The following is a 24,864-nucleotide window of genomic DNA, read 5'->3' as shown; positions in this document are numbered from 1 at the left end:
GGATAGCTTGAGAGCTGATTCTTTTTGTAACTTGAACATATTTCCACTTGTATGATAATACAGAGATTGGGGTTTTAGGTCGAGGCTTTCCCTGGGTTATTTCTTCTGTGTTATGTGTGATTGATTTCTCATTCTTAGTTATATGTGTTCTCAATTGATCGTGCTCAAATTGATTAAGCTTCCGCAAAGTTTGTTGTAGAAGTAGATCTTGTATTTTGCTTTAGTATATTGCATAATCTGTTGATCTACAGTGGGAATTTCTACATCATGGGTAGCATACCTCAGAACCAAGATCGCATGTAGAACACATAAAGCATCACTAAAACATATTTTCTTGTGGTTGTAAGGGAAGGGCATAAAACCCACAAGTTCCCTAAAAATTTCCACTATAGTCTTAAATTCAAGAGAAAAACCCCAACAAAGGAACCAAATTGAGAACTCAAAGCAAGAGTTTTGAAGAAACCACCCATTGAAGAAGCATGTTGTTAGATCATTGAGAATTAGTTTGAAAGCCAATGAAAGAATTTTTTGTTTAGTGATTCAACAATGGCCTATTAAATTTGAGATCCCTGCCAGATTTCATCAACCCAACAAGTCACCCATCATTGAATTGGATTCATATCAGTTAAGTCATATCACAAAAACCTAGTTTTGATTCAATTTCTTCATATTAGTCAAGTCATGCTAGTATGAACTAATTTTAATTGGATGGTTTAATTTGATAACAAATTTAACTAACCGTTTGGAATTTACATACAAAATAATCTCCACAAATTTCAATAAAACATACTAAACAATCTTCTTCATGGGACTTGATTACTGCAGATAGGGTGACATTAAAAATAAATGAAGCAGCTGATCAACATGCCTAAAACAAATACAATGAAAAATTCAAACACTCTTTTAGGGTAGATCCACTCATTTGATAAAAAACATGGATAATACACAAGAAGTTCAAGTATAATCTATGTTTAACAAAGTGAAACTAAATAGTTAGTTTCCCAGAAAAATGGAAGTCCTAATCTGTATTAAGGTTACAATTGTATATAGGCAGTACTACCTTGAATAATGTGTCAAACATAAGCCAATATAGTAAAGATATCTTGCAATTACAGACATTGTGCATATACCAATTCATGTATTCTCTAAAATATATAGAGTTGACACCACATCAAAATTTCCTTCTCATTCCTCACTGAATATAAGAATTCTACTCCATACGTTCAAAACAATACAAATTATCTAATCCAGTAGGTTGTGATAACATGTGCTTAGCCTATAGTGTATGAAAAACATAAACACAAAGCTTGACTGGAGAAGCAGAATAGGTTTCCTGAATTTCATATCTAGGCAGTGGTACTATAAATACATATGCCAAATAAGCTCCCAGTGGTTCTCTTAATACATGTGTCGATTAATTTTAAATCACATTTTGGACAACTTGCTAAAATTCCTCAGGCTAACAAAATTGTTTGTAAGCACACCATCACAAATACCAAATGGTTCAGATAATGAGTATTTCAATCAGTCCAATGTTTTGGCAAAAGGATTGGCTTTTACAATCTATGATATCCAAGAGGAAGGGATAAGATTGAGTTACTGAAAGCGTCGTTCCAATTTTATTTGATGCTTATTCTTGAGGATAGTGACAAGATCCATAGCCTAAACCAAAATAACACATGATCTAACTAGTCAGACCCTCATTTTAATAGTTTATATTGAGAATTTTAGTGACGTGCAAGCTGGTATCTTCATGGGAATTTTGGTATAAAAAAATGAACAATACATTATCAAAGTGATTATAGTGCTTATATTGGAATATATAAGAAGACAAAAAAAAGGAAAAAGTAAAGGAAGACATTCCCTAGAAGAGAAAATGAGTGGAATAATCCTCACTTGGATCAGTAAATGTGACCAACCCAGTGCCTTTGAAATCACAATTCTAGTACTTTCTACGGTGAATCTGATAGTAACTATTCATTGCATATGAAGCATGGGCATGAACATTATTTGGATTATATCAAGGTCCGCCTTGACGATTTGAAGCACAATCTGCACCACCCATCCCACAAGAAAAATCCAAAGACCCTTGAAGAACAGATGGACCAGAACTTAGTTTGGCAATGTAATAAACAACACTGCCAAGGCCTCCCCTTGAACCTTTTGGTTGTCTTGATAATAAATAAATCTAGCTAGGTGGTGGGCTTGCAGGAGACAATATGGAGGAGGAGGAGATATACACCAACCAAAACTCAAATCTACATCATATAATTTTGAATCATCTAGGTTTAGCAGCCCAAAGTTCCTCTCAATGATTGGCCCTAGTTTATGGTTCTCATTAAAAAGTGAAAAAATAAAGGTCTCTATGACTCTATTAAGCCTCATTGGAGTTCTTGCATTGGAAGTAACATGTTTGATGAATCCAGTGTTATAATTTCTAACATTCTTAGGATTCACTCCTATATCATCTGGGTCTCCTTTGGAAGGCGAACCGGCCTCGGAGATAGTTACAAGGTGTTGACGGTGCTTGACCCACCAACATTCAGAGGATCTCCCCAGTATGAAGTCCCAACTAGACCTCACACCGTTTGGTGTAGGAGTCCCATCCAATATGATGGCCCAATTTCCATTATCTTAAATATATGCCTTAGCTCTTGCTTGTCATCACGTGGGAGTGGTCTTCTTTTTCTTTGAACAACGAGGTTCCTGTGCTTGGTGAGTGCTAGTGTTACTTGTGTCAAGGTTCTTTCACTTTGGAGGGAGAGGGTGGAAGTGAGTCTCTAGTTGAAAGGGAAGAGTCCCAACTCTTTCAGAGACACACAACACAACAGGACATGTTGATCTTCTGGTGGAGTAGTCCACATGGATGCGGAAGTCAGAAACACATAGTGAAGGAATAGCACGTACAACACCCAACGGAGCAGTCTGCATGAGTGCAACGGTCGTTATAACAAGTTTATAGGAAAGGTTTTGTCTAGTGTCTGGTGAGGCATCCCACAAGGGCAAGACAACATTAACTACTTATACAACACATTTTCATAAACATATGTATTAGAGCAACCGAAATAGTTCAACTGTTTTAACACAAGTTAAAGGAACATGCATTACAAGTGTTCCAAGATTTGTCTTACAAACAGTTACAATACATGTGTGAAAATGTGTTGGCCTGTTAACAGGCTTCTGAAATAAGGGAAAGTTCCAAGACACATCGGTACACCATACATCACTAACTCCGTAAGAGGGGCGTTGCAGCCATTGCTCACTCCTCAAAGAATAGATTACAAACTCTCAAGGCTATGTGGGAGGAGCCAAGGTGAAAAATTCCTTTGCATGTACAAATGAGGGGTATTTATAGCCAAGGGTAAAATTGACCCTTGTGACTGTTCGACTTGCCTCATGACTATTTGACTTATTTGACTCTTCAAATTTACATGACTCTTCGGATTACATGTGGGTCCCTTGGATTTCCACGTTACATTACATTGATTACAACAGTGTGGCTCACTGTAGTGATGTGGCCGAGATGACTCATGACATGACTCAACATGACAACTAAAATTATAATAATTATTATAATAATTAAACTAAAATTATTATAATAAATTAAAAATTAAAATAAAAGAATTCATATATGTAAGGGTCGGCTTCTATAAAATTTATCAATTTCTAGGTTTATATATACTCTGGTCAGAAGATTCTTCTCTCAAGGAACTATGATTCATATTCTATCAATTTTTGTCCTAATGATGGACCCCCTTTGGGATTCGAAACATCGACAGAATGAACATAATACTGTGGATAATCTGGATCATGCTACTCCAAAAAACTACCACAGAAGCTTAAAGTCTAACATGACAACATTGATATGTTCATGTTGTTAGTGGTGTCCATGTCGAGCTGAAGTGTTGCTGAGTGATGGATGTCTTCTTGGTGTATCATAGCTTCACCTCCGCATGGAAAGGTGTGCGTAGTCTTCAATGGTGTTGGTGTTCGCTTGATGTTGCATGTGCACGTTGCTCCTTCGCTTTTACTTTGGCATGCTTGACATGTTCGTCCTTTCGCGAAAAAATCTCCTCGCATACATTATCCGTTCGCAAAAATATCTCCTCGCATACATTGTCCGTTCGCAAAAAAATATCCTTGCATGCATTGTCCGTTCGCAAAAAAATCTCCTCGCATGCATTGTCGTTCATCTGTTCGCGAACAAATCCCCTTGCATGTGCTCTACTTGTTCATCCCATTCGTCTTCGCGTCGTGTCTCATCCATGTACATGTATCTTCCATCACTCATGACGAGACGACATCAAATCCATAAATCTCCTACTCTACCATGATGCATTGTCATTCGCTTTCGGATGTAGGTGACCGGGAGAGAGGACAAGGTTATGAAACTACGCAAGGCAGATTTCAAGCTAGGATGCGGGCTCTGGGCACTGCCGGTAAAAATTGCACAGAATTCACTAGGAGACAGATGGAAAATCCAGATCAGCAATGACTATCCGCGGGATCTGGCTCGGCTGGCAGGAAGATCTGTGTAATTTTTTGAGGGAAGCAGTGTAGGAAGTACAGGGGCTTGGCAGAAAAAAACTACGCAATTCCTTCAAGGAGCTAGTAGTGGGCTGCATGAGGCTTGCAGGGAAAAAATGTGCATTTTTTCAGGGAGCTGGCAGTGGGTTGCAGGAGTGTTGCTGGAAAAAACTGCGCAATTGCTGGGAGGTTGGCCTGTTGAACATCCTTGAGCAGTTTCTGAGCTGAGCGAGATGCTGGGTAGCTGGGGACTGCTCATGAAATCTGCGTAGTTTTCTGGGTAAGTAGCAGGCCGGCTGACTGGGTGACTGCCTGGAAAAACTGTGCAATTTTTGAGGGTGAAATTGACAGACAATAGGTGTATGTCTGGCATGTCTGCACAATTTCTTCATTCAGCAGAGCGAGCATGCTTTGCAGATTTTGCACAAATTTTTGGGGGAGTGAGTCCCGGGGTCACTTCCTCGTCAAACTCTCTGGTTGACAAGCTGGAGGGTTGGTTGATTCGCTTGTGGGAAACACAGATTGAGATGAGTTACTGAGAAACTTTTGTGCTATTCTAGATCATAGTCGGTCCAGTCGATTCCAGGATTGTGAAGTGCAGGCTACCTGGGAGACAACCTCAAGCTCTGCACAATTCTGGGCAGCAGTACATGTCCACTGAGGGTTGAAATTGCACAATGTGTGAGCGAGTGAACTTGTGCATATGCGAACTTGCGAACACACACTCAACATGACTTGATGACAAGATGCCTTGGACCATCAAGACAACATATACTCAGTGTGACTGACCGATGGTGCAAGCAACAAGCGCGACACTTGTGATAGATCGTTGAGCGACTGCGACGACACTTGCACGACACTGCATACCACTTTGTGTGTGAGTGTGACGGATGTTTACATACAAATACAACTTGTACACATGAAGAGGGACCTTGTGCATGGCCAAAACATGGCTGCAAGCGTGACATTGTGACCAACATGCAAAAAGTTGTCCGTTGAATGGTCAAGTGAGGAGGGTGCAAAGACTCAACACGAGCTCATGGGATGAGCCCGAGTGCTTGTAAAAATCAAGGGAAAAACCAAAGGAAGGCTCCGAAATTGAATGCAAACCAAAATTTTGGAGGGTGTTGCAGTTGCTACAACACTTAGCAACACACTATTTGAATTCCAGCTTCTCTGTTTTGGTTCATTGACAAGACAGGGCCTTGGTCTTTCAGGGAGTATTGAATCATTGTGTGGGTTACTTCGGCTTCCCCACTTACCCCATTGACAGACATGGTTCACCTTTCTCCAACTTAGTTAAACACAACACAAGTTTTAGCTTGATCACAGTGTTTCGAAGTTGGGAAAGGTAGTTTGGCTCGCAAGTTAAAAAATTTCAGAGTATAAGTTTTCATCTCTGGTGTTGCTCTGCTGCTAGCAGGCCTCAACAGTACCCTGGCGGAGTCACGCAGGAACACACACATTGCTCCACTTCCAGCGAGACTGGTCAGTACCCCGGTGGAGTTTCATGCTTCACCTCTTTGCGCAGGAAGCCTTTCTCTTCTTTCGCCTTTGTATATATATATATATATATATTTTAAGAGGACTATGCATAGGCACTTAGTTATTTTTGGGGCGAAAGAGGTATCTTGACTTATGAGAGGAGAAGAGGTTGTTCCTTTAGAGAAGCATGTAGGACCTCTCACATAGGTTTGCTCTTTTAGATTTTCCCCTTCTTTGTTTCCACTAGTTGGATGAGCTTGAACACACAGAGCAGAACGCTGAGTATGGGCATGGGATTTCCCAGTGTGGACACAAGTTCATGGTTGGACCCAATCTCCCCTTGCAGATGGCTCATATTTTCCGTTAAGACTCCATCGGCTGAAGGTTATAACCAAGAACAGAGAAGACAGACACAGGAATGGCCAAGTGCTGCAGTGTCGCAAGACTCTTTGAATCTCAGCCACATACTCATTCAAAATCCAGAACTTAGTAGAGAGAAACACTTATTGACAAAACCGAAAATAGCATGGTATTAAGCAAACATAGTAGAGCGAAGCAAAAATAACAAAGCAAAGTGAAAAGACAACAAGCAAGCAAAGTGAGTAAGCAAACAAACCAAACCAAGTTAGCAAGCAAACAAAAAAGCAAACCAGAAAGCAAAGATAAGCGAGAAATCAAACACTACTCCTACTCCTACTGTAAACGGCCAGGGTTACGTAAATGAAATTTCCAGTGAAGCCACCATAGGCATACCTGACCTGCAACGACAAATATACAAGCGATTAAAATAGATAAAAGATAGTGTGCAACAAGAAATACAAAAACTTGACAAACTTGCACACGAGAGAGAAGGTCTCGCCTCTGGATGGAAAGATGTGTCACAACCACCCAAGACAGATGTTTACCTCTTTGGTGACTACCATTGTTCAACAAAACTCGGAGGCCTCTTACGAGTGTGTGTTCTTTTGCACCAAGTTTCTTAGCGAGTGTGAGGAAGGACTGAAGCTTGTTACCTGCAACATGACTCGCCAAGTAAGATTGTTCCAGCCATTCAGCGATTGGATCATAAAATTCATGATGGCTATTTTGAAAGACTCGTGATATTTGAGAAGATGGGTTCCTGATTTGAGAGAACGGATCACGATGGGAACCTGTTAAGGATAGATAAATCTGGTCATTCTCGTCGTTCATGTCAAGACAATGAGGGTCTTCCATAGCCATTAGTGCAGGATGAAGTACCTCACCTACTTGACAAAACTCTGAGGAGAAAGATGTTACACGGTGAAGATCATAGTGCGTGAAGCAGCTATCATTGGATGTACTCTTGGGAAAATGATAAAGTGCATGACAACCACCCAAGATAGAAGAAAAATCAGACCAGTTGGTCGAGATGCGAGATTCCTAGTTCGACATGAACAAAGAAAAATTTTGAACAATCTTGCAAACACTCTGAATGAGGGAACCAAGTTCACTGTGTGCTAGATATGACAGAACACCCACCTACAACTGGTGAAAAATTGCGCATGCATCATTGTCATCACAGAAATGTAGAAAGGATGCCAGCACTATGAATGTGTGAAACTAGTTGGGGTGTTGTGAAATGAGAGTAACTTGATTCGCGTGAAAGGTTGTGTGCTCGTCATCACACAGGGAGATCGCTGGTGTGATGAGCAGGCATATTTGATGTGAAAAATTTGCAAGAAGACCAAGGAGATGATTACGAGAGAGAACACCCAATAAGTATGATTATGGACAAATATAGTCTTTGAGATGATCCACTTCGTTGTTGCATGATTGCATGAGGGACAGACACTCCCAATCCGAATTAGATGTAAGAGAGGTACATGAAGATGGACATGTTGTAATAGACTCATGGATTCATTCATTAGTCAAAATTTGAAATTTTGAAATATCAGACCCGGAATAGTAAATATTTTTTACACGGGGATCCACGTCAAGTGAAACCATGCATATAAACATATTGTGCGTGAGAAACGAGATCCGATTTTGTTCGAGGGGCTTACTAGAGTCGCAAAGTCCTAACATAACCATCAACAGACATTGAAGTGCCTCGATTCCCTGGCACGTCCCAAAACTTTCCAGAATTGAAAAATTGCATTTTGAGATGTGAACTCGATCATGGATGGATTGAGGATGGTTGTTGTTGTTGATTTCAAAACTTCTCTTAGGATATCAACCATCTCTATCACAAGCTTCATCAAATTTTTCAGCGTCAACGAGCTGACTTGACGAGCTATCTTCATGCAACTCACAAGATGATGACGAGTGGGAAGAGTCCTGTGCGTTGAGACTATTTTCGTCATGGATAACCTCACTTGCTTGTATCGATCAAGGAGATAAATCACTAGATGAAGAAGCAAGATAACAAGGGGTATCTCCATCGCGATGTGAATGGTAGAACACACGGGCAAGTGAGGTGCAAAGGAAGTTTCGATATGGACATCTGCTTTGACCAGGGCACATTCCAGATCTGAGTTAGAGTGTACATGAGAGAATAATAGATCACATGATGTGCTTGGCTATTCATCACAACGTACAGAAGCATGGGAGTGATGACTTCCCAAGAATGGAGGTTGATCGAAAGAATTAATTGTGCATGATGTTTCACCAAGATTCGTGGATTGAGAATCTATCAAGAATGGAATCTCAATGTGTTGATGTGAACCATTTTGAAACATAGAAGAGGAATTGACTGTGTCTTCACCTTCGTGCTCCTCCGCTTGTATAATGAGATTGCCTTTCACATGACCGTAATTTGAGCCAGCAACTTGAGAATCAAGAGGGTGCGCACAACTAGCTTGTGAAGTGGATGGTTCAAGCGAGTCATGGTACAAAGAGTCATGGATTGTAAATGATGGAGGATGGAAGAGTTGCATATTAGAATCGAGACTTGGGTTACGAACTGTGATGTCCTCTTACAGAATGGAGGAATGAGTCTTCGCCATAGGCTTTCTGAGCCATTATGGAATTTCCTCCGTTGGAGTGGGAGACAGCTGAGAAGATGGGTTGGGAACATGCTACATAGATTTCTCAACTTTGCGACCGTTGCGAGGGGGTATCTGCTACACAGATTTCTTAGCTTTCCGACTGCTGCAAAGGGGCACCTGCTTTGAGACCGGAAAGGGAGGAGGAAAAGGAACAAATGGGGTGTTGGGCTCCTCCTCTGAAAACTGAGGGGCCTCATGGTCTGCAAGAGTCGAGGGAGAAGGGAAATCGAGAGGTTCACTGTCTCAGGAAACATGAACCAGGCGTTTCAACTCCTGGTTCATGAAGTCAAGGTCCACAAACCATTCAGGAATTTCATGACAGAGGTGAAGGAAGTGGATAGCAAAGTCCTCAATTGATTCGCCAGGCTTCATTCTTAAATGACAGATTCTTTCAGAGACATCTTGGTGGTTACACTTATCAAAGGCTTGATGGAGCTCCATGAGGAGAGTGAGAAGGGAATGGAAAGAAGCAGGTGGCAGGGTTTGACATCACCAATTAGAACGACCTTCAATGGTGAGGAAGAAAAGTACATAAACAAGCTCATCACTATCAATTTCATGAGATTCGTAGAAATGAAGAAAATCATAAATGTGCTTGGTTACGGACGTCCTGTCCTCACCGTCAAACTTTAACAAGGACAAGTGATCGAGAAGCTCATCGGGGTTTATAGTTGATTAAGGGAGAAATGAGAGAAACACCCTGGGAGCACAAATCGTGTATAATCCATTTGGTAAGAGATTCAAGCCAGATGTAACAGGCTCTGCTTGTTATCTACCCCTCCTTCTAGAGCCAAAATGTTTGACGGCGCTGGACCCGCCAACATTTAGGGGATCTCCCCGGTATGAAGTCCCAACTAGACCTCACACTGTTTGGTGTAGGAGTCCCATCTGGTATGATGGCCAGGTTGCCATTATCTTAAAGATATGCCTTAGCTCTTACTTTTCAAAACGTGAGAGTGGTCTACTTTTTCTTTGAATAGCGAGGTTCGCGTGCTTGGTGAGTGCTGGTGTTACTTGTGTCAAGGTTCTTTCACCGCAAAGGGAGAGGGTGGAAGTGAGTCTCTAGTCGAAAGGGAGGAGTCCCAACTCTATCAGATACACACAACACAATAGGACATTGTTGGGCCTCTGTTTTGCCTTGCTTTATATCAGCTTTTACTCGAAATCACTCATGCTTTTGTTTAGCTTGACTAGTCATTGTCATAGTTTTGTGCACTCTCGGAGATAATAAGTATTTGCTATTCCTTTGTTTTAATGAGATTTAAACATTAAAGGCATATTTAATAATAGTTTGTGTGTTTGCAGGTTTACAAAGTTGGTTATATGCCTATTCTGATAGAGGCGAAGTTCCTGCACCACACATTCTTGCACTAGTACTGGTAGGATTCCTGCACCACACATTCCTGCACCAGTTCAGATTTTACAACTTCCACCTGAATTCGCAGCAGTTTCCCAACAACCAATTTACTCCTCGATTTCCACGCCGATCGTTGCGAATCTCAAAATTCTGAAACATGGGTTTTTTTCCCAGTATAGGAAATTGAGTAAGACGCGGGTCGTTTTCCAAAATGCGTAATGGTTGAGGAGATACGAAGAGGTCTTTGGAGGCAGTTTGTTAAAAATACCAATTTTTCCAGAAATCTAGAAAATGCCCAGATTTGGAAAATTCGTATTAAATCTCTATTTTTTTAATAGGGGAACAGTTGTACTGATATTCTATTTAATTAGAATTAGTTGGGATGAAATCCCCATGATTGTTTACAAAGGATATGATTAATTATCATGTAAACATATTGTAAAAGGAGGAGCAATTATGCATGTAGGGGGGGGAGGCGGTAACAGGACTGTGTTTTTAAACGGGAGATTGTACCTTTTGTTATTGCCCAAATCTGGGTTGGACTCTGTATTTCATGATGTACTTTTCCTTTGTGAATTAATAGGAATAAAGAGCTCCACCTCATGCTTTTCGAATCTTATTTGTTCCTTTAAAAAAATGAGTCTGATTTGAGTTACTGAGCAGCGTTTTTATTTAAAAAGGGAAACGTGCTGGTTAGCTAGGGCCCAGCCAACCCAACACGTTTACCCTATTTCCTGTTTCTTGTAATTTATGTTTATATTGTCAAGTGTGATTCAATTTCAAGTACATGTATTCCTGTCTGAGTGAAAGCAGATCCGCTGTGTGAAGTAGTTAAATTTCCTTTCCCTGCCCCTGATTTCGGATTGGTTTTCCTGCCTGGTCCAAGCAGGAGAAATAAACCTGCACCAGTGCACGTTGGTGTGCTATTCCTTTTCCTGCACCTGATTTCGGATTGGTTTTCCCTCTTGGTCCAAGCAGGAGAAATGAACCTACACCAGTGCACGTTGGTGTGATATTTCCTTTCCTGCAATTCCGTTTGATTGGTTTTCCCTGCCTGGTCCAAGCAGGAGAAATGAACCTGCACCAGTGCACGTTGGTGTGATATTCCTTTCCTGCAATTCCATTTGATTGGTTTTCCCCGCTTGGTCCAAGCAAGAGAAATGAACCTGCACCAGTGCACGTTGGTGTGATATTCCTTTCCTGCAATTCCGTTTGATTGGTTTTCCCCGCCTGGTCCAAGCAGGAGAAATGAACCTGCACCAGTGCACGTTGGTGTGTTGCAGCAAGAATTTTTAGCTTACTTCCCGCAATCTTCTTTTCTTTCATTAAATGCTTATGACAGGATAAATGTATATTGATTGTTTCTTCATTATTGCATTCTGTTAAGATTAGGAACATTCACTTTTTATGTGTGCAATTTAATTTGACACTTGCAATAATTAAGCACTCATTTTAAGAATTAATAGCTAAGTGTAGGAAGCTCTGATCAGGTGCAAGAACTAGTTTCTTGTCATAGGATCTGAGTGCTCTGAACCCTGGAAGTTCGAGCCCTTGCATGAAGTAAAAAGCCTTTGGTAAAGACACCATTTATACCTCCTACATAAACCTCTGTTCTTGCACTAGTGCAAGCAGACTGCGATAGTGCAGGACAGATTAGTGCAAGAAGGAAATCTCTAAAGAAGCAGGTTTAAGGGCCCATTCTACGAGACTGCCAAGTGTCTCTGCTAAAGAAAAACATAACACATACTGATCTTGATCTTGGGGGGAGGCGCCCAAGATCTGAAAAATTGAAATGCCAGAAGAAAAAGAGGAGAATTCCCAATAAACCAAACCACAAAGAAACTTTTTATTAAAACAGATAATAACTGTAAGGACTACATTGTGGTCGACAAACTGTCCTTTTACAATATGCGACTTGTTACTTATAGCCTTTTTCGGTTACAATACCACAGGTCAATTCCATGGGTGAATGAATACCATGGGTGGATGTCACAATACCATGGGTCAATTCCATGGGTGAATGAATACCATGGGTGGATGTCACAATACCATGGGCAAATACCATGGGTGAATGAATACCATGGTTGGATGCCACTTACGATACCATGGGTGGATGCCACTTACAATACCATGGGTAAATTCCATGGGTGGATGAATAACATGTGTGGATGAATACCATGGGTTGATGCCATTTTCCACTCGGATCATTCCTCCCTCCTTAAGAAGCAATGGTCCCCATTGCGTGAAGTTCCCTCCTGCGAAGCCCTTGTTGAATATGAAGAGCCACTGAAGAGAAGGGTTTTATGTGGTTAACCCATAACCATCATGAACGAAGATCCGAGGATAGAGATACCCTGTAATGCTTTTGACCAACTGTGATATGAACAATGTATGGCCTAGCAAATGGACTTCGATGAAGTGTGGGTTTGTGGATGACCCATAACCATGATGAACGAATATTCGAGGATAGAGATACCCTGTAATTCTTGTGACCAACTGTGACTGTGACAACGTGTTGCCTAGAAAATGGACTTAGATGAAGTGTGGGTTTGTGGATGACCCATAACCATGAAAAATGAAGAACTGAGGATAGAGATACCCTGTAATGCTTGTGACCAACTGTGATGCTAACAGTGTGTAGCCTAGCAAATGGACTTTGATGACCAGGATTTTGTGCGGTTGACCCATAACCGTGATGTTGGTTGTTCATGAAGTAGTAGGTGCCTACATAGCCTAGGGTGGGAGGACACGTCTCCAAAGAACCCAAGCTGAATACTGCTATGTTGAAACTGATGAATGTGAAGTAGATGCCTACTAAAGCGGGGTGGGAGGGCACGTCTCCAAAGGGAACCTCCTCCGAATGCTGCTCTAGAACTAAAATGGACATAACTCAGTCAATATAACTCAGAATATTTATTAGAACCTATTTTTGGAATCAGAAGGACCATTTTGCATCTTCCCAGGAGCTGGAAATCCTTATCTGGACACTCTAGAATCTCAGATTCGTGCTGCAACTTTTCCGTTGTCACAAAAGTTCTAAAAAAAATAGTTGATTTTAAATCAACGATATCTCCCACATCTGAACTCTGATTCGACCCATTTTTTTTTAAATTGAGCGATTTTTCGGGAGGCACTCAGATCTAAAATCACTTTTCTGAAATTCTACAAAAAAAATTGAAAAAACATATAGCAGATCCTCCATCCACAAATTTTCGTGCAACAGAGCTGATTTTGAATCAGCGATATCTCCCTCATCTGGACTCCGATTCGGTCGATTTTTTTTTTTGAATTTTGGTATTTTTTCATAAGGAATCCAGATCTGGTATTTTTTTTTGTAAATATTGTACCAAATTTTTCAGATCTGATCTGCAAACTCGCCGTGCAAAAAAAAAATCCTGCAAAAAAATGAAAAAAGAAAAAGAAAAATTCTTCCTGCTTGGCCAAAGAAAGTGCTCTGTGGAAGTCGCAGCATGTGCCTAAAGTTTGTTTAATATTGCTGCAAAATTTTGAAACTGAAATATGCATGAAACCCTCATTCCCATGGAATCATAACCTTCTCCGATACCACTGATCCGGATCTTGGGGGGAGGCGCCCAAGATCTGAAAAATTGAAATGCCAAAAGAAAAAGAGGAGAATTCCCAATAAACCAAACCACAAAGAAACTTTTTATTAAAACAGATAATAACTGTAAGGACTACATTGTGGTCGACAAACTATCCTTTTACAAAATGTGACTTGTTACTTATAGCCTTTTTCGGTTACAATACCACAGGTCAATTCCATGGGTGAATGAATACCATGGGTGGATGTCACAATACCATGGATGGATGTCACAATACCATGGGAAAATACCATGGGTGAATGAATACCATGGCTAGATGCCACTTACAATACCATGGGTGGATAAATACCATGGGTGGATGGCACTTACAATACCATGGGTGAATTCCATGGGTGGATGAATAACATGTGTGGATGAATACCATTGGTTGATGCCATTTTCCACTTGGATCACATACTCAGTAATTAAAAATTGATCAGTTGGAGTGATTGCCTTTTTTATTTTGATTCCTTTGCAGATGCATTCTTTCTTGTTCCAACACTAGATTACTTTGATGATTCAATTATCTTTTACTCTTTTGATTCAGCAAGCTTTTCTTTCAGAAAGTAGGAATTTCTATCAGGAAAATTCATACCATCTCTGGAATTGCCTGTGCTTCGTCTCTAAGTTTACGAATCCCTCGGGTTGACAATTAAGTGTTGAGGAGTTTGCTTAAGTGTAATTCCTGCACCCAACATTTTGGCGCCATTTCCGGGAGGCGATTTGATTTGGTAAGAATTTTCTGTTGATGCAATAGGGATAAGTCTGCCTTTATCTTTTTGTATTTTTTATGCAAGTGTGGTGAGCTTTATTTCAGCCAATAACTTTTAAAATCAATTATCTTCAGATCCTAATCTTTAACGTTATATCATTTTTGGGGTGTTGTAAGAACCCCCGTTACTAATATGTGTGTGGAGACAGGGACTATCAATCAACCAGATGGACTTAAAGATGATAACAAGTATGAAGGTTCTCTCTCAAGCCCTAGCAGCTGTTGGGATCTTGATCTCTACCTCTCAGGAAGAAAACTTCTTGACAATAGTCAAGGACTTGTCCATTTCTCCACCATCACAAGAGGATTTAGAAGTCTCTTTTGAGGAGACGAATGAATCATGCACTATAATCAACGAAGGATATCCATTGGAACCTGAGAACGAAAAGTTCTTGACATGTCTATCAGCAGATCCAGAATGTGATCAAGAGACTAATTGCCCTAAGGAGGACAATCGACATGACAAGGAAGAAGAAGATGTGCAGCATGGGCCAAATCAAGAAATGGACCAAGGCTACCATGATTACATCGAACATTGGTTCCAAACAACTACTCAAGCAAGGCAACATTATCCTCTTCTAAAACTCTTGTTGTCATATCATTTACATTCGTTGGTTTTTCATGCTCATGCACACTTTCAAGTTTGTATGATAAATTTGAGCATGAATATATATTTTCACCTGATCCGCACATGGCTTCATTGGAAGTACTCCTATACATAAAAGGAAGTCTTCCGCCTCTTAGGTAAAGTAGGGTAGGTGAATAAAATGCTATTAGGGTTTTTTATTTTTAAAGTGTAGTCACTAAAACTACTTTTGATCCGCATTGGTTGTTAACACACACATCTGTGACACATCTTGTTGAGTATGATTCACTCTAATACCTCATGATTTTTCAAAGTAACCATGACTAATCACTCTAAGAAGTTGTCATCTGATATATATGATTTCAGTTTCCCTTAGAAGGTACTATTGGAAACCCCCTATGGAGGACCACTCTTGTTAAGATCATAATAAGCTATTCATGAGAACACTAGCATTCTTAATTCAAGGAGTCTTTTAGTCATTATCTGGGATATCTTTAATAAGTCTTTGGGGTAGAGGAACTAGTCAGTAATGATTAGTCATTAAAAACTTTTCACGCCATCCCGTACTCTTAAGGAGTAGATCTGTCTCCCCACTTATTAAGTAACCTTTTAGGTTAATCATAATCAGAGTATACAAAAGATTTAGGGGAGGATAGGAGGTCTCGTGATGAGCCGACCTACCACGATCATGAGACCTAGCATGCATGACATTACTGCTTCTGGTCACCAAGCCAAAGTAATGGCTTTCAACCGAAAAGTTGGAAGACAGGAGGTCTCATCATGAGCCGACCTGTTCATCCATGTTACTTCTTGTGAGTGGCACTGCCATTAGTTGGTTACCAAGCTAGAACAGTGGCCTTCATCTAAAATTAAAATAAGATAACTCTGAATCCATGCCTAGTAAGTGGGACACAAACATTTCGATGGGTCAAAAGACACCCCTGCCGAGGTTATGGACACCTGCGGGCAGCAGGGCTATGTCTGTGGTATTAAAGTTAATTGCATACTATGATTTGCTTGGCTATCTTTCTCTTCCCCTAAACTTATCCTTTTTTTTTGGACAATGGTTTTAAAGACGATTTGAACATGATGCTTTGAGTTATATCTTTAAAAAATCAAGAATCTTTAAGGATGTGGTACCCTTAGTAAAGGTTATTCTTTGTTCTATATTAAGAGGAAATTTAGTTTGAATCTAGATGACAATGGAATTTAGAGTGTTCAATAAAGAGGTTTCTAATTGGTATCATAACTCATTTTGACTTTCATGGTATTTAGAGTGATGAATTACTTAATGATGACTGCTCACAAGATGCTGGTTGGCAACAATGTGTATTGATGGTGGTTGCCTCTAAATATGCTCTGCATAATCTAGGTAAAAGATTGCTACAGTAGGTGCATGAACTTGTGGTAGTTATTTTGAGATTGCACCTTTTCAACAAAATTTTATTTTCATTATAAGACTTTGGGTAGAAACAAAACAAGGAATTCATTTGGGACATGGTAACAGGTATGTACCATACTATTTTGTCTATAATTTCTACTTTTTGTATCTAATCTTGTTGCATTCTTACAATTGATATTTTCATTAGAACTGTAACATGGTTAGCAGGCAGACCTTCCAGAAAATTTTTTGCCTTTCTTCATATCCCATTTTCGTAATTCCCCATCAGTTTTCTTCTTCAATCCCATAATGATTACCTTCCCATCTGTTTCGTAAATCCCACTTTACCCCTTAATTTTTTTTTCCTATCCCACTTCTGTTTACGCCCTCTTGATGGTACTGTTCCTAGAATCCCTGTAATAAACTTCCTTCCCATTCTGAATTTTTCCCTTTTCCCACTTCTTTGTTCCCCCATGAACTTATTGCAGGATCTACTGGAGAAAGAGCAAAAGGATATGCTCAGAAGCATCAAAGAAATGGCAAAGCAAACCTTCTGTATGATTGAGGAAGTCATGTTAAAGTCCAGCCCACATTTTACCAAAATTCCCTGTTTTTTTTAGCAGATTTTATGCTTGCACCAGTGAAATCACGTTGTAATATACAGTAGTGCAAGCAGAAAAGTGCCAGCAAAGCAGCGCAATTTAGGCAGTGTAAGCAGATCAGTGCAAGCACGCACCATCCTTGCAATTTGGTATTTTTATTGTAGTCCTTGTGATAGATTTTCTTGAAATTAGTATAAATAATCAAAGAGTCCAACAAACACTTTGTTCTTGAAACAAGCTTTATCTAGCGTAGGAAATGTGATCACATAGAATTGTAGGAAACATCATTACGAATGCCCATAAATGTTTTTAATCTTGCTTTTTGCAAGGGAGCAACAACGCGACAATTGATTTCCTTGCATGAGGACATGCAAGAAGGTCAGCATGGGGGGATGTTGGGCCTCTGTTTTGCCTTGCTTTATATCACCTTTTACTCGAAATCACTCATGCTTTTGTTTAGCTTGACTAGTCATTGTCATAGTTTTGTGCATTCTCGGAGATAATAAGTAAGTATTTGCTATTCCTTTGTTTTAATGAGATTTAAACATTAAAGGCATATTTAATAATAGTTTGTGTGTTTGCAGGTTTACAAAGTTGGTTATATGCCTATTCTAATAGAGGCGAAGTTCCTACACCACACATTCTTGCACTAGTACTGGTAGGATTCCTGCACCACACATTCCTGCACCAGTTTAGATTTTACAACTTCCACCTGAATTCGCAGCAGTTTCCTGACAGCCAATTTATTCCTCGATTTCCACACCGATCGTTGCAAATCTCAAAATCTGAAACAAGGGTTTTTTTCCCAGTATAGGAAATTGAGTAAGACGGAGGCCATTTTCCAATATGTGTAATGGTTGAGGAGATACAAAGAGGTCTTTGGAGGCAGTTTGTTAAAAATACCAATTTTTCCAGAAATCTAAAAACGCCCAGATTTGGAAAATTTGTATTAAATCTCTATTTTTTAATAGGGGAAAAGTTGTACTGATATTCTATTTAATTAGAATTAGTTGGGATGAAATCCCCATGATTGTTTACAAAGGATAGGATTAATTATCATGTAAACATATTGTAAAAGGAGGAGCAATTATGCACGTAGGGGGGGGAGGCGGTAATAGGACTGTGTTTCTAAACAGGAGATTGTACCTTTTTTTATCACCCAAATCTGGGCTAGACTCTGTATTTCATGATGTACTTTGCCTTTGTGAATTAATAGGAATAAAGAGCTCCACCTCATGCTTTTCGAATCTTATTTGTTCCTTTAAACAAATGAGTCTGATCTGAGTTACTGAGCAACGTTTTTATTTAAAAAGGGAAACACGCTGGTTGGCTAGGGCCCAGCCAACCCAGCACGTTTACCCTATTTCATGTTTCTTGTAATTTATGTTTATATTGTCAAGTGTGATTTAATTTCAAGCACATGTATTCATGTCTGAGTGAAAGTAGATCTGTTGTGTGAAGTAGTTAAATTTCCTTTTCCTACACCTGATTTCAGATTGGTTTTCCCGCCTGGTCCAAGCAGGAGAAATAAACCTACACTAGTGCACGTTGGTGTGCTATTCCTTTTCTTCCACCTAATTTCGGATTGGTTTTCCCCGCCTGGTCCAAGTAGGAGAAATGAACCTGCACCAGTGCACGTTGGTGTGATATTTCCTTTCCTGCAATTCCGTTTGATTGGTTTTCCCCGCCTGGTCCAAGCAGGAGAAATGAACCTGCACTAGTGCACGTTGGTGTGATATTCCTTTCTTGCAATTCTGTTTGATTGGTTTTCCCCACCTGGTCCAAGCAGGAGAAATGAACCTGCACTAGTGCACGTTGGTGTGTTGCAGCAAGAATTTTTAGCTTACTTCCCACAATCTTCTTTTCTTTCATTAAATGCTTATGATAGGATAAATGTATATTGATTGTTTCTTCATTATTGCATTTTGTTAAGATCAGGAACATTCACTTTTTATGTGTGCAATTTAATTTGACACTTGCAATAATTAAGCACTCATTTTAAGAATTAATAGCTAAGTGCAGGAAGCTCTAATTAGGTGCAAGAACTAGTTTCTTGTCATAGGATCTGAGTGCTCTGAACCCTGGAAGTTCGAGCCCTTGCATGAAGTAAAAAGCCTTTGGTAAAGACACCATTTATACCTCCTGCATAAACCTCTGTTCCTGCACTAGTGCAAGCAGACTGCGATAGTGCAGGACAGATTAGTGCAAGAAGGAAATCTCTAAAGAAGCAAGTTTAAGGGCCCATTCTACGAGACTACCAAGTGTCTCTGCTAAAGAAAAACATAACACATACTCAGTAATTAAAAATTGATCAGTTGGAGTGATTGCCTTTTTATTTTGATTCCTTTGCAAATGCATTCTTTCTTGTTCCAGCACTAGATTACTTTGATGATTCAGTTATCTTTTACTCTTTCGATTCTGCAAGATTTTCTTTAAGAAAGTAGGAATTTCTATCAAGAAAATTCATACCATCTCTGGCATTGCCTGTGCTTCATCTCTAAGTTTACGAATCCCCCGGGTTGACAATTAAGTGTTGAGGAGTTTGCTTAAGTGCAATTCCTGCACCCAACAGACATGCGTAGCTTCTGGCAGAGTAGTCCACACAAATGCAGCAGTCACAAACACACAATGAAGGAATAGCACATACAACACCCAACGGAGTAGTTCACATGAGTGCGGCGGTCATTATAACAAGTTTATGGGAAAGGTTTTATCTAGTGTCTGGCGAGGCAACCCACATGGTCAAGACATCATTAACAACTTATACAACACATTTTCATAAACATATGTATTAGAGAAACTGAAATAGTTCAACTGTTTTAACACAGGTTAAAACAACATGCATTACAAGTGTTCCAATATTAGTCTTACAAACAATTACAATACATGTGTGAAAACGTGTTGGCCTGTTAACAGCCTTCTGAATTAAGCGAAAGTTCCAAGACACATCGGTACACCACACATCACTAACCATGTAAGAGGGACGTTGGAGCCACTGCTCGCTCCTCAAAGAAAATATTACAAACTCTCAAGGCTATGTGGGAGGAGCCAAGGTGAAAAAATCCTTTGCATGTACAAATGAGGGGTATTTATATCCAAGGGTAAAACTGGCCCTTGTGACTATTCGACTTCCTCATGACTGTTTGACTTGTTTGATTCTTCAACTTTACATTACTCTTCAAATTACATGTGGGTCTCTTGGACTTCCATGTTACATTACATTGATTACAACAGTGTGGCTCATAGTAGTAATGTGGACGAGATGACTCATGACTCGATTCAACACAACAGTGCTGATATGTTCATGTTGTTGGTGGTGTCCATGTTGAGCTGAAGTGTTGCTGAGTGATGGAGGTCCTCTTGGTGTATCATAGCTTCACCTCCGCATGGCAAGAAGTGCAGAGTCTTCGATGGTCTTGGTGTTCACTTGATGTTGCATGTGAACGTCGCTCCTTCGCTTTTACTTTCACATGCTTCACGTGTTCGTCTGTTCGTGAAAAAATCTCCTCGCATACATTAACCCTTTCACGAAAAAATATCCTCGCATACATTTTCCATTCGCGAAAAAATCTCCTCGCATGCATAGTCTATTCTCGAAAAAATATCCTCGCATGCATTGTCGTTCGTCCGTTCGTGAACAAATCCCCTTGCATGTGCTCTCCTTGTTCATCCCATTCGTCATCGTGTCATGTCTCATCCATGTACCTATATCTGCAATCACTCATTATGAGATGACATCAAATCCATAAATCTCCTAGTCTACCATGATGCATTGTCGTTCGCTTTCAGATGTAGGTGACTGGGAGAGATGACAAGGTTATGAAACTTCGCAAGGCAGATCTCAAGCTGGGATGCGGGCTCCTGACACTACCGATGAAAATTACCCAGAAGTCATTGGGAGATTGAGATGGACAATCTCGATCAGTAGTGACTGTCTGTGGGATCTGCTTCGGCTGGCAGGAAGTTCTTCCCAATTTTTTGAGGGAAGCAGTGTAGGCAGCAGAGGGGCTTGGTAGAAAAAACTACGCAATTCCTCCGAGGAGCTGGCAGCGGGTTGCAGGAGTGTTGCTGGAAAAAACTGTGCAATTGCTGGGAGGCTGGCCTGCTGAACATCCTTGCGCAGTTTTTGAGCTGAGCGGGATGCTCGGCAGCTGAGGACAACTCATGAAATCTGCGCAGTTTCCTGGGTGAGCAACAAGCCGACTAACTGGGTAACTGGCTGGAAAAATTGCGCAATTTTTTGAGGGAGACAATGATAGACACTTGGTGTTTGTCTAGCATGTCTGTGCAATTTCTTCAGTTAGCAGAGCGGGCATGCTTTGTAGATTTTTCACAATTTTTTGGGGGAGTGAGTCCCGGGGTCACTTCCCGGTCAAACTCTCTGGTTGACCAGCTGGAGGGTTTGTTGATTCGCTTGCGGGCAACGCAGATTGAGATGGTTTAGGGAGAAACTTCTGCGATGTTATGGATGACAGTCGGTCTGGTCGATTCTAGGATTGCGCAGTGCAGGCTGCTTGAGAGACAACCTCAAGCTCTGTGCAATTCTAGGCAGCAGTACATGTTCAGTGAGGGCTGAAACTAAGCAGTGCAACTCAGCGAGGGTTCAGCTGTTAGAGGGTGATCCGGTCGTCATAACTTCAGCAAAATGACTAAGTGTGTGAGCAAGTGAACTTATGCATATGCGACCTTGCAAACACACACTCAACATGACTCGAGGATAAGATGTGTCAGACCATCAAGACAACATATACTCAGTGTGACTAACCGATGGTGCAAGTGACAAGTGTGACACTTGTGATAGATCGTTGATCAACTGCGACGACACCTACGTGACAGTGCATACAACTTTGTGTGTGTGTGTGACAGATGTTTAAATATTGAATACAACTTATACACACGAAGCGAGAACTTGTGTATGGCCAGAACATGGATGCAAGCGTGACATTTTGACCAACATGAAAAAAGTTGTCCGTTGAACTGTCAAGCGAGGAGGGTGCAAAGGAAACACGAGCTCACAAAATGAGCTCGATTGCTTGCAAACATTAAGGGAAAAACCCAAGGAAGGCTACTAAATTGAATGCATGCCAAAATTTTGGAGGGAGTTGTAGCCACTACAACACAGGGATAATTTCATTACGACCCAAAGAAACCATAGAAGAGTAAACATAATGATTTTTAGCATCTAGCATATTGTTATAGGTCAACCCTTTTGGATCTGAAATCCCTAGAGATTGCCCAAACATCACATAGTCCAATGAAACTTCTTTGGGATTGTCTCTGTATGAAAAATAAGGATATGCATTCAACATAAATGGAGCACCTGTATCATCCAAGAGTTTGAGGAGAGGCTTCATAATTGGTAGCAAACTAGTAGAAAATGTGGAGGTCGAAGGAGGAAAGGAACTTGAAAGGATAGCCATATTGTGTGGAGTAGATACCTTAATCTTATCATCGAAGCCTAAAGCAACCAAACTAGAATGAATGTTAAGTATTGCAAGCACTAGAGAAGAGTCTAATGACCCAACACTATTTTTAAGGACCTCATTCCCTACGATGATTATAACTATTAAGGTTGAAGGGTAGTAAGGAGGAATCCTCTGAGCCACTGAAGCTTGGCCTACCGTTGGGCTTTCACTTATCCTCTAGACTTCCTCATTCTCAAGACCCACAACAATTGTAATGCCTGTGTTGGAAAATGCTTACAGTATAGAGGAATTTGAGTTATAGATCTTGACTCTATTGATAATGGTGTTTCCAAGCATCTTGGCTACCTACTTCGGTGATGGGAAATTGTTAGTTTATGTTCCAAAGTTTACACCAATTTCAAGGTTTGGCTGCAGTGATGCCTCCGGCTCATTTTCCCCAGCAATGTGCAATACCAAACAACATACAACCATAACCCACATTAACCCAATTTTGTGGCCTTAATGGATGTAGGAACCCTTCAAATTAAAAAAAACCACATTAACACAACATGCAACGATTGATGCTTCAAAGCAAAGAGTCTTTATGTATATGCAATGGATAATGAAGTTCTTAGATCGAGTTCTTACCTGTTGAAATCAAAAGAACCGAAATATAGACAACAAACAATAGAGTTTTACATGAATGCAATCTCTGATAATCCATCTTGAACAAAGATACAATCCTGAGACCTTCAATGTACCTCTAGATTACTGCCCTTATTGGCTTAGAAAGATAAATTCTTGCATTCTCTGTGCATTACACCCATACCAACTTCTTTGTCTGAAATTTTCTTCTAAATCCGAGACCAAGATATTGTCTAATACACTCACAGGGATGAGTAAAGTCCCATACACCTTCCTTTAGGACAAGCCTCTAGACTGAATCAACCAAGTGTATACTATCTAATAACATGAACCCTACTAAGCCTCTAGAAAGATGCTACAACACCATACACACCACATGGCTATCTACCATGAAATCACGTAAAGGTAGAATCTAGCCATTAGAGATAATTAATTAAAAAATATATTAATATTAATCATGGTTTATTTATCAACTCAGGAGGGAGGGAGACATGAAAGATAATTCTGTTTTGGGGGAATTTCAAGCCTCGCTCTGATCAATGGCCGGGGAGAGAGTAGTTATTTATGTCACTAGATTCTATAACTAACATTAACACTATTAAAAACAAATAATACCAAATTGTAGGCCGTTATACACATGTCTAACCTTACCAGGTCAAGATGCTTTTCATAGAATTGGGGTGTAATTATTTGGGTATAATAAAAGAAGAGAATACATCTAAGTCTATCCATACCCATGCTAAATAGGCTCAAAACAAAAAAAACAAAATAAACCCCATTTCCAAAGTTAACATGATACTAAAAGTAGTACAATTATGCACTATGACACTTACAAGCTTTAGGTAGTTCACTGTCACTAAGCTTTCACACTCAACCCCAGTGAATCCATACACTTCAGATTGGCCGCATAAATTTTCACATTGCTCATCCCCATACAATGTTGAACTATCAAATTTTCAAGAAGAGGGCATTTTTATACAAGATGCTAAAGTATATCATCATTTTTATAGATGAATGACATAGAACATGTTACAAGGCATCTAAAACCGTTGAAGTAGAGAGACATTCATGTGAAGAAAAACCACTGGAGCTTCAATGATGTTAGAGATTCACAAGAAAAAAGAGAAGTTGGAACATCCACGAAACTGTGAGTCAAAATATTGCTGAGAGAGATTTGTTTCACTCTTTTTGAAGATGCAGATTGAATCCATTTCTGAATTTTTTTTGCAATTTTCCTTCTATCAATATCACCCATGGAAACTAAAAGTTCAAAACTTCCAAGTTGAGCTGAGTGAAAGAAAAGAACATTATTAATTACCCATTTTATTGTTTCCTTATGCTTTTCGATCTACACTTTCCTTTACCTAGCTTTCTTGTCACAACTTTCAAGCTCAACGGAGTGAAAGAACATAATAGTATTAATTGCCCATTTTTTTGTTTCCTTATGCTTTTCCATCTACACTTTCCTCTACCTTGCTTTCGTGTCACATTGAA

General features: G+C 39.9%; 1 pseudogene; it reads right to left on the bottom strand.

The window, feature by feature from the left end:
- Positions 1–1,630: 1,630 nt before the first annotated feature.
- LOC149253910 (glucan endo-1,3-beta-glucosidase 14 pseudogene) lies at positions 1,631–23,226 on the bottom strand (annotated as a pseudogene).
- Between the last annotated feature and the right edge of the window lie 1,638 nt (positions 23,227–24,864).

Source organism: Pinus tabuliformis, chromosome 7, assembly GCF_031772625.1.
Source record: "Pinus tabuliformis cultivar Carrire ecotype Pingquan chromosome 7, CPIR1, whole genome shotgun sequence".
In the NCBI taxonomy this organism is placed as follows: Eukaryota; Viridiplantae; Streptophyta; class Pinopsida; order Pinales; family Pinaceae; genus Pinus; species Pinus tabuliformis.
Note: the sequence above shows the minus strand (reverse complement) of the source record. Positions and strands in the feature narration are given on the sequence as shown.